The following is a 12,197-nucleotide window of genomic DNA, read 5'->3' as shown; positions in this document are numbered from 1 at the left end:
AGCAGTTGGCAGTTTTCTCTCAGCCCCACACACCATCTGGCCTTGATCATCTTCATCATGTTACTTTCCTCAAAGCTGGAGGGAAAAGATAAAATTTCCACTTCAGGTTTATCAAAAATTCTTATCACTTCAGATGAAATCAATGCTTTAAGTAGCTAATTGTCTGATTTTAGTTTACATTTCAAAGGGACCTGGTGGTAGGTTTCAAAGAGTTTGTTATGCTCAGCTCTTATTAGCAAAAAAAAAATATTTTAAGCTGATATAGCAATAATTATAGGACATGTTATGCTCTCGGTGTTATGAAAGAGCCTTTTCTGATTTCCCTTACACCTGATTCGACTTGTTTCCTTTGTTTACTTCAGTTAGAATCTTTGCAGGTGGCCTAGGCTGGCCAGGAACTCTTGAGTGTCTGATCTTTGTCTCTTGAGTCTAAGACTGTAGGAGTGTGCCATCCCACCTAGCTTGCTTCAACGTTTATTCCGAAGCTATAAAATGACCTGATATTGAAGAATTATAAAGGACTTCCTTAATATGCATAAATACAATTAAACAGTGGGTACTATGGGAGCTGGGGAGTTGGCTCAGTGAGTGGGGGTGTTTGTTATGCAAGCATAAGAACCTGAGTTCAAATCCTCAGCATCTACACAAAGAGCTGGGCGTGGCCTTCACGTACAGCTATAACCCCAGTACTGTAGTGGGCAGAGACAGGAGGAGCAATTTGGCTTGTGCCTGCCAATGTAGCTACAGGCTGAGTGAGAAATCTTATCTCAAAGGAATATGGTAGACAGTGATAAAACAGACATCCAGCATCTGCTTCAGGCCTCCAAGTGTGTGCACATGAATGGAATTATTGTTAACTAGGCTTATGTGTAAGTCCTTACATCTCCAAATAATAAATTTTTCTTAAGGGGCATATTTCAAACACTGTACATGGCACCAAATAGTCATGGTAAAAAAAAAAAATAACCACTATTAGTTCATTGGTAGATGAACGCCATCTAACAATGGTTTGTGTCTTCCCAGGTAACAGTGCATATAGGCTTATTTTCAAATGACCATGGTGACTTTTTAGCAAAATAACTTGAGCTCTGGTTTTGGTATATGCAGGACAAAGCACAGCTTAATTCATAAACATTGTGGTTACTTACAGTGTTTGATTTATCTTACTCATATCACCTACAAATATCTACAGGAATTTTCTAGGCCACAGTTATCTTTCCATCAGCACTTCTTCAAATGGTGACCTTTGCTCGTGAGCACAAAGAGAGAAGAATCCATCTCTGTCTTGCGTCTTCCATACATTTCTCCATGTCTAGCAAGCTGTGTTTCGGGTGGCATATGTTTCCACAAGCCGCTCAGAAGGCTTAATTGAGACTTAAGTGCTCGACAAATATTTGTGGAATTAAATTGAGTTTCTGTGATTATTCTGTAATTCTTAAAGCATGGAGACATTAGAAGGTTTTTAAAAAAAATGTTTTCAGTTTTAAAAAAAAAGTCTGTCTAAACCCATAGCCTACGTCAGGTGATAGTGAGGATTGCTGCTGGTTGTTTGAGGTTCGTTAAAAAGAGCCTTTTGATTGTTCTGTAGTCGCTTTTTAAAGTCCTGGATTTCTAAACTGTCTCGGTTGGAGATACAGTCACTTCCTTAAGCCATCTGGTGGCTCCCACTTGTAATTACATCCTTTATTCAGCAGCCATGCCCAATGCTTATGGGCTCTGTCCTTACCGGGCCATCTCTTACAGGGTTTGTTTTGATGAACTGGTACCCAAGGAATGCATAGGTATTTAAAATTCCAAGAGAAATCTTAATGGTTCTAACCTCAGGGACACTTTAAAATAAGAACAACATAATAAAGACTGCTGGTAATAGGGTGAGCGAAAACCTGTGAGTGTATTCTATTCGTGAACTGAGGCAAACCGTACTGAGTGCTTTAGTGTACCAAGAGTGTGCCTACATGTTGGGTTTATAAAAACTAGGATGAGGAGAGCTGTGTGCTCAGAAAACACAGTCCAGATGACAAAAGCAGCTCAGTTCAGTGATGGTGAGACTAGATGTGCCTCAGTAGAGATGGGAAATCTGCAAGCTACATCTCTTTCACCCCACACTCAACAGCTATGGTTGTCTCCCCCAAGGAACATACAATATACACCAAAATAGACTTTCTGTTTTAGAATCAGCTCATAAGACAATGGAACTGCAAGTATGTTATACACACTGGCAACCTACCTTCCACGAAACCAAGAATATTCACATCTTTGCTTAATCCTCAAGGCCACGGTAATGCCCCTGAACTGAGCCATGTCTGGAAGACCAAGGACTCTTGTGTCGGGTAAACAAGCTCCCAGGTGCAGACCTAATTCAGCCAAATGTTCAGAGGAGAGAGGACAAGAACGGGGACACAGAATGGAGTGGTACCTATGGAAGTCACCCCTACAGAATGGAGTGTTGCCTCCAGAGAGGGAAGGGGTCACTCCAGCCTTGGAAAGGCCAAGGAGTCTCTGAAAGACCTGAAGCTTGAGGTCATTTCAGAACAGCAGATAGACTTTCACGGGCTAGAACACAAGAGGCTAGCTAGTTAATATCACACAGGCAAAGATAAGGAAAAAGTATAACAAAGCAAAATCTACTCGGTAGCTGCAGGAAACACATCAGGTAAGAAGAACACAATAAAGCTATGGCAAGCTGCAAAGTTAGACAGGAGCCAGGGAGTGGCACATGCCTGTAATCCAAGCACCTGGGAAGCAGAGGCAGAAGGATTGGCAGTTTGAGGCCAGCCTGGGCTATGTAGTGAGGTTACAAACAACAACAACAAATAGTCAGGAGCTTCCTCCAAGGATTGTGGGTAACTGAGATGCCCAAGGATGCCCCACTGGTAATAGAGCTACTAAATGACTTTAAATTAGGACCAAAGTATAATGCCATAATTGTTAGAAGCAGCACAGACACTGTGTTGAAAGGATGCATAAGAAGACTTAGAACTCTCCATAGCATCCTAGTGACTTGAGATCTGCACCCTCCCTGAGCCTTTCACATGCCCTAATCCACAGCCATAGAGGAGAGTGTGCCTTTCTTCCTTGAGCAGAAGAGCAGGTCTTTGTACCTTGGACACAAAGGACTTGGCCTAACACTAGGGCTATAGCTTAGTGGAAGGGCTCCTGCCGAATATGCTCGGGTCCTGTTCCAGAAAGGGAATATAGACAAATTTAAGACAGTTCCCAGATATATGGTTTATAGATCAAGGGTGGGAGTGCTTCTGAGATTCTCCATGCATTTTGCTCTGAGCGACAACAGACTGGGTAGACAAGCACGAAGAGCCACAGAATTAATGAGTCTAGGGCTGGAAGTGGTTACATCAGTGCCCCATGGGGCAGCACCAGTGCATCACAGGGGGTAAAGTGTGCAGGTCTCAAACACTGCTGGAGGTCAAGGCAGAAGGTGTAGACTTGGAACGGATCAAAATCAAAGTTATGAGAGAGGGAAGTGTTCCTCGGTAACCCAGCCCCTGCAATGTCCATGCTGAGATGTGTGTAGCACAAGTTGGAAGAAGAAACGCACACTCTCCTCTATGACCGGGGCGTTCAGATAACCCAGTGGGAAAGTGAACAGCTGAGCATCTTTTATGGAGCCTAGAAATGACTGTGGATCAGGGTGTGTGGGAGACTCAGGGAGGGTGCAGATCTCGAGTCACAAGGATGCTATGGAGAGTTCTAAAAATAAGAACGTGCACTGTGTGTGTCTGACTGCATGAGCATCCCATAGCCAATCAGAGCAATTGTCATCCTCACCCTGAGCCAGCTGCCACTTCTCATCTTCACCCTTGACTAGAGCACTGAGCCCTGGACCCAGCCAGCTAGGGATGCAGATGAGAAGGGAATGGGAGCCTACAGATGTGGAGGTGAGAAAAATATGCCTCAGTCTTTTTCTGGCTCTCTCAAACCACAAGAAAATCCTATTCAAAGTCTCCCTGGGGAAATAACAGCATGATTCTTCAGCTGGACCTTTAAATTAAAAGGCTACCTGATTCTTTATGGGGCTAGAGGATTGTTTCTCTTTCATCAATAAGTCAATTTGTCCCCTCTCGTCTTCCATCCTATTGCATTTTAGAAGAAATTCATTCCAGTTAATATGAAAATGAGAGAGCAGAAATTAGGAAGGAGGCTCATGGATGGCATTGTGGTGATTCACCGACTCGTCTGTTACTTGAGGTTTCAATGATACACTTATTTTTCTGTCATTTAAATGCTCTCAACATCCATCTGCTCATGGAACCAAGCTCAAAATCTTAACATTATACAGAATGTACTAATGGCAGGAGCCTGTGCCCTCTATTAATAGTAAAAGCCTCATGTCACTTTCAGAGAATTAGTAGGGACTGTCCTAAAGGGTGGAGTAATGTTCATACAGGAATAATATCGGCATTAATATGATCCCTTTAAGGAAATAAAAAATCTCAGTCCACCGGATCAGCTGTGGTTCACTTTTACACACCACACACACACACACACACACACACACACACACACACACACACATTCTGAGCTAACCCTAGATAGAAGGATAAACAAAAACTAGAAACTTTCCCAATAAGATCAGATTCTCTTTTGTTTTGTTTTGCTTTATGAAACACCATCTCACATAGCCCAGGCTGACCACTAACTTGCTACATAGTCCAGGCTGGCCTTGAACTCTGGTTCTCCTGCATCCAGGTGCTGTTGTAAGTCATCATGCTCAGCTCCAGAGTAGACCAATTTCTTTCAATAAAATACTTGAGATTGTGGCCAGAGAGATGGCCCCACAGGTAAAAGTGTCTATCCTCCCTCAGCATGATGGCCCGAGCTCGATTTCTGGAACCCAACTGGCTACAGAAGAGGAGTTACTTTCTTCCCGTTGTTCTCTACCTGCTACATGTGCGTGAATACACACAGAACATGTAAGAAAATAAGAAGCCAATTTTTAAGGTTGGACAACTAAAAAATCATTTGTCAGCATCGTTTTGGTTGTTCTTACCTGTTCTTGATAGATTTGAAATGGATTTGTCACTTTTTTTTTTTGAGACAGAGTCTCATTATTTATCCCTGGATGGCCTGGAACTCATCAAGTAGCCCAGAGTGACCTCAAACTCACAGAGATCCAACCTGCATCTACCTCTCCTGCATGCTGGAATTAAAGGTGTGCACCAGCACACCTGGCCAGGTTTGTCAGTGTTCCTCAAAGTCCTCTGATGGTTTGATTGGGATCATTTCCTGCCTGTAGGGGTATGGGATCAGCATCTATGGCTTCCCTATCTATCAGTAACTCTTCTTAGTTTTCCCCCTCTGCCTAGGTGAATTTCAGCATTTCTTTATGGAACTCTACATTTGAATGTTGTCCATTCACTGTTATTTTGCATCAGCTTGCTGCACTTAAAATATGTCCAAAAGAATAAGTTAGGGTGCTCTGTTTACTAAGACACTTAAGATGTAGGAATGTTTCTATTATGGTATTTTTGAAATCACAGGATTCAGTAGTCATCTTTTGTTATGAAGAGATGGCTTCTTCTACAAACTGTATTTTGGTTGCTTTATGGAAGTACTCACAAAATCTTAATGCAGCCCCAGCAAAGGTAGCTATTTTTTTTTTTTTTTTTTTTGAAGAGCACAGCCTTTCAGATCAATCTAATTTCCTTCTAGAGCAAGGTAGCTGACTGCTAGACAAGAGCAAATAATTTGGTGTGAAACAACAGGATGTCAGGACGCCTTCATGCTGACTGATCCTAGCACACAGAAGGTGGCTCCCTTGTTTCAGAAGGCACACTGGCAGAGAGGATATCTTCTTCAATCCCGTTTTCATTTTAGTTAAATTAAAAGAAAAAACATTCTATAGAAAATACCCACTTTGTAGAACTCAAATAGTCATTTTCAAACTTTGTCACTAGTGTGTGTGCACACACATGCTACAGACCACATGTGGAGGTCATAGGACAACTTTGTGAAGTCAGTTCTCACTTTGCACCTTTATGTGGGTTCCAGAGGTCCAACTCTGGATGGTCAGATTTGTGTGGTAAGTGCCTTTTCATGAAACTTGCCTCTACTCAGGAACACCAGGTAACCTAGCTCCATGTTTTCTGTGCCTTGATGGCTCAAAGTTGCCTTCAGAATAAACTCCCTGTGGTTCCCTTTGAGGTGAGAGCTGAGGTTTGTAGGGTGGTGTTTTGTTTTGTTTTGTTTTGTTTTGTTTGTTTGTTTGTTTCATCAACACCATAGAACATATGTGCTCATCAGAAGATCCAAATGTGAGGCCTCTTCAGAAATTATTAAAGATGTCAAGACAGCAACACTAAATCAGTCCTGGGCCCTGTGCAGCTTCATACACTGCATATTCATCACAAAGCTCACCCTGATTTACCCAACAGAAAGAAAGATATGTGTCACACCAAGATCCACATACAAATGTTCATGTGACCTGAAGGTTTCTGTTTCCTAATCCTCATCCTTTGGAACCCCCTGACCCCAAAGACAATGTTTTAGAAACTGAGGCCTTAAACATGTGACTAGGCCTTAAGGAAGAACTCTAATGAACACTCCTAGAAAAGAGACATCAGAGAACTGGCTACTCCCTTCTATGATTTCCCAGGTATTTTTGAAATGAATGGGTCTGCCTAGTCCTCCAGCTCTACCACAGGTCAGAACACAGGGTCCTTCATAGGCAGAGCAATGTCAAGGCTCCATGCCCTGCATCTCAGTATAGCACCTGGTGGACTGTCATGGCCTCTCCTCCAGAAGCTATGACACTCTAACAGGGTTTGTTTGGCTCAGTCTTACCCTTCTGACATGTGGCAATTCAATAATGAAACCTTGTCTGGTGCTACTGACTTGCTTTCAGATAAGCCCATAAGCCTGCAAATTTCTACATATTCTAAGATGCCACTCTATGTATAGCAGTACGAAACTATCCCTCCTTGACTGTCTCTGGCCCTGCCTCTCAACAGACTGGAGCCAGATGGGACTTCAGGAATTTTAGAGCATCGATGCTCCTGAATGAAGAGAAAGGACATCCTGGTTTTTTTTTTTGTGGATGCTTTAAGTTCCTTTAAGAGGAGTCATAGCATTTTACTTCCAAATGTCTAAAGCAGATCATGAATTAACCAAATTTCTTCACCTTATAGAACATCAACAATTCTAATTCCTCCTATTTCTGGCTGGAGGAGGAAATTAGAAAAGAGAGATAAAACATGTCTTTGTGGAACATGCCAAGTCCCAGCTCAGCCTTGAGAACAGAGCTCACCGAACTCTCAGCATATGAGCAGGACAAGGAGCCCCAGGGGTCTCACTTCAATGAGGCTGGATCCAGGTCTTTCCACCTCCTCGTTCCAACCATGGCACAATGGGACTTAGAGAATTAACTCCACATACACACCCATGAGAGACAGGGAAATAGCTACTCAAGCTCCCTGTAGTTTCCTCACTGGCTTCTCAGACTGTAGATGCGCATTTGTTGAGGTCGCAGGAAGCTATTGGTTGATTCTCCAAACCCCTAGGAAAAAAAACGGATTCAGATTAACCTCAAAGGAGGCTACTTCTTCCCCATCTTCCTCCACCTGCCACACTCTATGTTACTCCCAGGACTGGCTGCCATACTCCACCTGTTGGAAAGATGGAGGTGTATGGCTGCTGTGCTTTGGATATGGTTTGTGCCCATGAATTCTCATGTGCTGCAAGTTTGATTCTCAGTACAGTGATAATAGAAGGTGATTTGACCTTTAAGATGGGGCTTAGGACAAAGCACTTAGGTTATTGTCAATGTGCTCACGGGGACCCATGAGAAGGCTTGTTATGAAGGAATTTCTCCCTAACCTCCCATGTTACTCTGTTATCCCTCTCCCTTGTGTACAGCTATTATGATTCCATTTACCAGGAAGCCATCACCAGGGGCTAGACAAATGTAGCCACCCAATCAGGATCTTTAAGTCTCCAAACTATAGGCTAAATAAACCCTTTTCCTTTATAGAACTATTCATACTCTGGTATTTTGTTATAGCAACAGAAAATAGAACCACAGAGAACTAACATGAGTTGAACAGCTTTGTGCAAAAGAGGTCTGTACCTAAAGTGCCCTCCTTTCTTCCTCTTCACAACACTGTAATCTAAACATTATTGTCTTTTCTCACCAGCCAAATGGCTTCTTCCAAATATAGGATATAAATACCATGGCAGAGTACTTTGCAAACATAGGCCATTAGAAGCAAAAGCACCCAGATGCCAAATTATCTATCCGCCTTGACTTTTGTTTCCTAAAATAATATGTGGAAACCCTAATCTCAAGCATAAGCTTCGGAAGCAGAGTTGTTACCAATTGCATTGGTTAAGATGAGGTCATACTGGAACTGCATGGGCCTTGTGACCAGTATGACTGGTGCTGTCCTGGGTTAATGACGTGGAAGAGTTGGCCATATAAAGATGGAGCTATATTGGAGTGACAGAGCTGTAAGCCTGTGAGTGTCAAAGCGGCCACTACCACTCAAGTATGACAGGGACAAAAAGACTCTTAACAAACTCTAAGGAAGAATCTGTGGATGCCTTGAAGATCTGTGGAGACCTTAACTTGACTTCACTACAATTGTACTGTGGTTGACAACTTCCACATCAGACCATCTTCTGTGTTGAAATTGATCCTCCATGCCCCCACAGCATCCTGAGCAACCTACAACAGCTGGTTTCTGTTGTCTACTGTCTACTGAGAACAAAGTCACAGGCATGAATTGTGGATGGGTTTTTTTTTTCCTAATCGATGTGCCTTATGGATTGTAGAATTTCTAATACCTAGGGTCTGTCAAACTACAAGACCCCTGAATCTGAAGACCAAACAGAGCAGCCCCAGCTGTCTTAAAGTTTAATGAGTTCAAGAACACCCCTGAATAAACCTCTCCATGCTCCTATTAGACAGAATCACACCGTGGCTCAAAGATTTCGTGTGTGCATTCTGTTTTACAGCACCAGCCTAACAAAGACTGCAATGCTTGCCCTCCTCAGTTCTTCACAGTTTATTATGCAGAAAAGCACAAGCCTTCTGTTTTCCTGCATTGTTAACTTGGCACCTCATTTCTCATATGGGACTTGCATTAAAAGACACTACCCTCTGGGAGTTAATCAGCCATTTAAGGAGCAAAAGTACTTTACAATCTGAAGCCTCTCAGAGCTCATCTGCTGTGAAGAAAGACGCTTCGGGCCAGGTGTGCAGAAAGACCTTTGAGCTGGGTGCCTGATCCTTCAACCCTCTCTCAAACAAGACGGTGATGTTGACAGAGATTCATTTCAAAGATGTGGAGATGCTAAAGCTCACGTGACACACTCAAGGTCATCCAGATGGGAAAGAACCCCAACTCTGACTCAAATCAGAGTATTTCCCACCTAATAATCCATTCATACATTCTTCCATTTTAATTGACAATAATCATTATATGCATTATGTATGGCATGATGTTTTGAAGTATGTAAACATTGTGGAATGGCTAAATCGAGCTAATTAGCATACACATTATCTCACATTTTAATTTTTTTGTGTGATAATATATGAAAAGGTCAAGGGTTTTTAAGGGACCCCTTTTCAGGTTCTCTAAGCAATAGAATTTTAAAAGTTTTCCCCCACAAAATCCTTGGAATTATTATTTGTTGCTGTTATTTTAATTCTTTGAAAATCTCACACATGTACACGCTCTCAGTTCTGGGTGATGTTCTACACAGGCAGCCTATGGAAAGCTACACAGTGATTGATACTCACTCATTTGGGGGTGCCTCTTTGAAGATGTAGGTCTTCAGAGAAGGACTAAGGAGCAGTCAGTCTCTGAAGCACTACCTCTAGTGGCAACTCCTCACCTTTGAAACAGGTGACTAAACCAAGCGTAAGACACCACTAAAGGCACCATACTATTGCTGTGAAGAGACTCCCATGACTAAGGCAGCTCTTATAAAACAAAGCATTTATTAGGATGCTTGCTTACTGTTTCAGAGGTCAGCCCACTCATCATGCTGAAGAACACAGTAGCAATTCGTGGCACTGGAACAATAGCTGAGAATTTTATATCCTGATCACAGACAAAGAAATGCTAGGCCAGGTGTGGGCTTTTGAAAACCTCCAAGCCCACCCCCAGTAACACACCTCCTCCAATAAGGCCACATACCTCCTGGTCCTCCTAACCCTATAAAAGAGTTCCATACCCTAGTGACGGTCTTAGTTAGGGTTTCTTTTTCTGTGATGAAACAGCATGACCAGAAAGCAAGTTGGAGAGAAAAGGGTTTATCTGGCTTACACTTCCACATCACTGTTTACCATCAAAGAAAGTCAGGGAAACAACTCAAACAGGGCAGAATTCTGGAGGAAGGAGCTGATGCAGAGGCCGTAGAGCTGTTCCATTTACTGGCTTGCTCCTCAGGGCTTGCTCAGCCTGCTTTCTTATACAACCCAGGACCACCTTCCCAGGGGTGGCCCTATCCACAATGGGCTAGGCCCTCCACCATCAATTACTAATTAAGAAAATGCCCTCCAGGCTTGCCTACAGCCTGATCTTATGGGGGCATCATCTCAATTAAGGTTCCCTTCTCTCTAATGATTTTAGCTTCTGTCAAGTTGACATAAAAATATTCAGCACAGTAAATATTCAAATATATGAGCCTGTGGGGACCATTCTTATTCCAAGTACCACACAGTCCAATAAACAAGGCTAGCTATAAAGATATAGCTCTTCTGTATAAGTTGTCAGCCAGATTTGGAACCACACATAAAGGATCTTGTGGTGGTTTGACTAGAAATGGCTCCCATAGACTCATGTGTTTGAATGCTTGGCCATAGGGATGGCGATATTAGGAGGTGTGGCCTTGTTGGAGGAAGTGTGTCACTGTGGCTTTGAGGTTTTATACACTCAAGCTACACCCAGTGTGGCACTCAGTCTCCTTCTTCTGCCTTCAGATCAAGATCTAGAACTCCCAGCTCCTTTTTCAGGACCATGTCTGCCTGCACACTGTCATGTTTCCCACCATGATGATAATGGACTAAACCTCTGAACTCTAAGCCAGCCCCAATTAAATGTTCTTATTTATAAAAGTTATGTGGTCATGGTGTCTCTTCATAGCAATGAAACTCTAACTAGGACAGAGCTGTAACCTCTTTCCTTGTCACCTTGAGTGACCTCTCTGAACCTGTCTTCTGCTTTATACAATTAGACCATAATCTATCTCATAGGGTGCTGTTGTAATCTTAAAATATCACGTTCCCCTACAAGCTCAAGTGTTTGAACAATTGATGCTCAGCTGGGTGGCAATATTTTGAGAGGTTTTGGAGTCTTTGGAAGCAGAACCTGAGAAAGTGGGTCACTGGAGGTGTGACCCACCTTACTTTTTTTCTGCTTTCAGATGTTATCATAGCCAAGAGACGTTTCTGCTGCCATATTTTTTCTCACCATGATGAACTGCACCTTCAAATCATGGGCTAGAATAAATCCTTACTTCCTTAAAGTTGCTTCTTGCCAGGTATTTGGTCATAGCTACAAGAAAAATAAGTCATACAAGTATTTATAAGAATTAAACTGATACATACATACATACATACATATCTGACATTACATAGGGCCAGTGCAAAAACAAATCATGGCCATCATTTTTAACCAAACCAGTCTTCCCCCAACCCAAAAAAAGTTATAAATATTAACACTAGTATCATTGATCATTCAACTTCAAGAGCATTCATTTCCAGGACCACACACACAAACTGTGGCTCAGTTGGTAAAGTGCTGGCCTAGCATGCATGAAGCCCTACCCGGTTCCATCCCTGGTACCATGTATACAGGTACACACACATCATGCCATGCATTCCAGAGGTAAGAGGATCAGAAGGCCAAAGACATCCTCAGCTACATATTAAGTTTGAGACCAGCCAGCCCAGGCTCACAAAAGAATGCTCATCCAGGTGTTACACATTGGTACCTGTTAGATTAGCTCCTGGCTCAGGTCAGGCTTCAGTGTCTCTCACATCCTCGCTGGCTAACTGCATTACAAATGCGTCCCAGTGGCACACAGTGAGGTCAGTCCCTACAATCGTTAAAGTAATGAAATAATGTATACTGAAGACTTGATCATCACCAACCTATTAATTACTGTATAAATCTCCAGAAAGAAAAGGGAGGGGAGCTTTGTGTTAAAAAAAATTGTAAGTATATCTTGAAGGG

The sequence above is a fragment of the Arvicanthis niloticus genome, chromosome 3 (genome assembly GCF_011762505.2).
Source record: "Arvicanthis niloticus isolate mArvNil1 chromosome 3, mArvNil1.pat.X, whole genome shotgun sequence".
Classification (NCBI taxonomy): Eukaryota; Metazoa; Chordata; class Mammalia; order Rodentia; family Muridae; genus Arvicanthis; species Arvicanthis niloticus.
The sequence above is the reverse complement of the archived record's forward strand: the minus strand, read 5'-3'. Positions refer to the sequence as shown.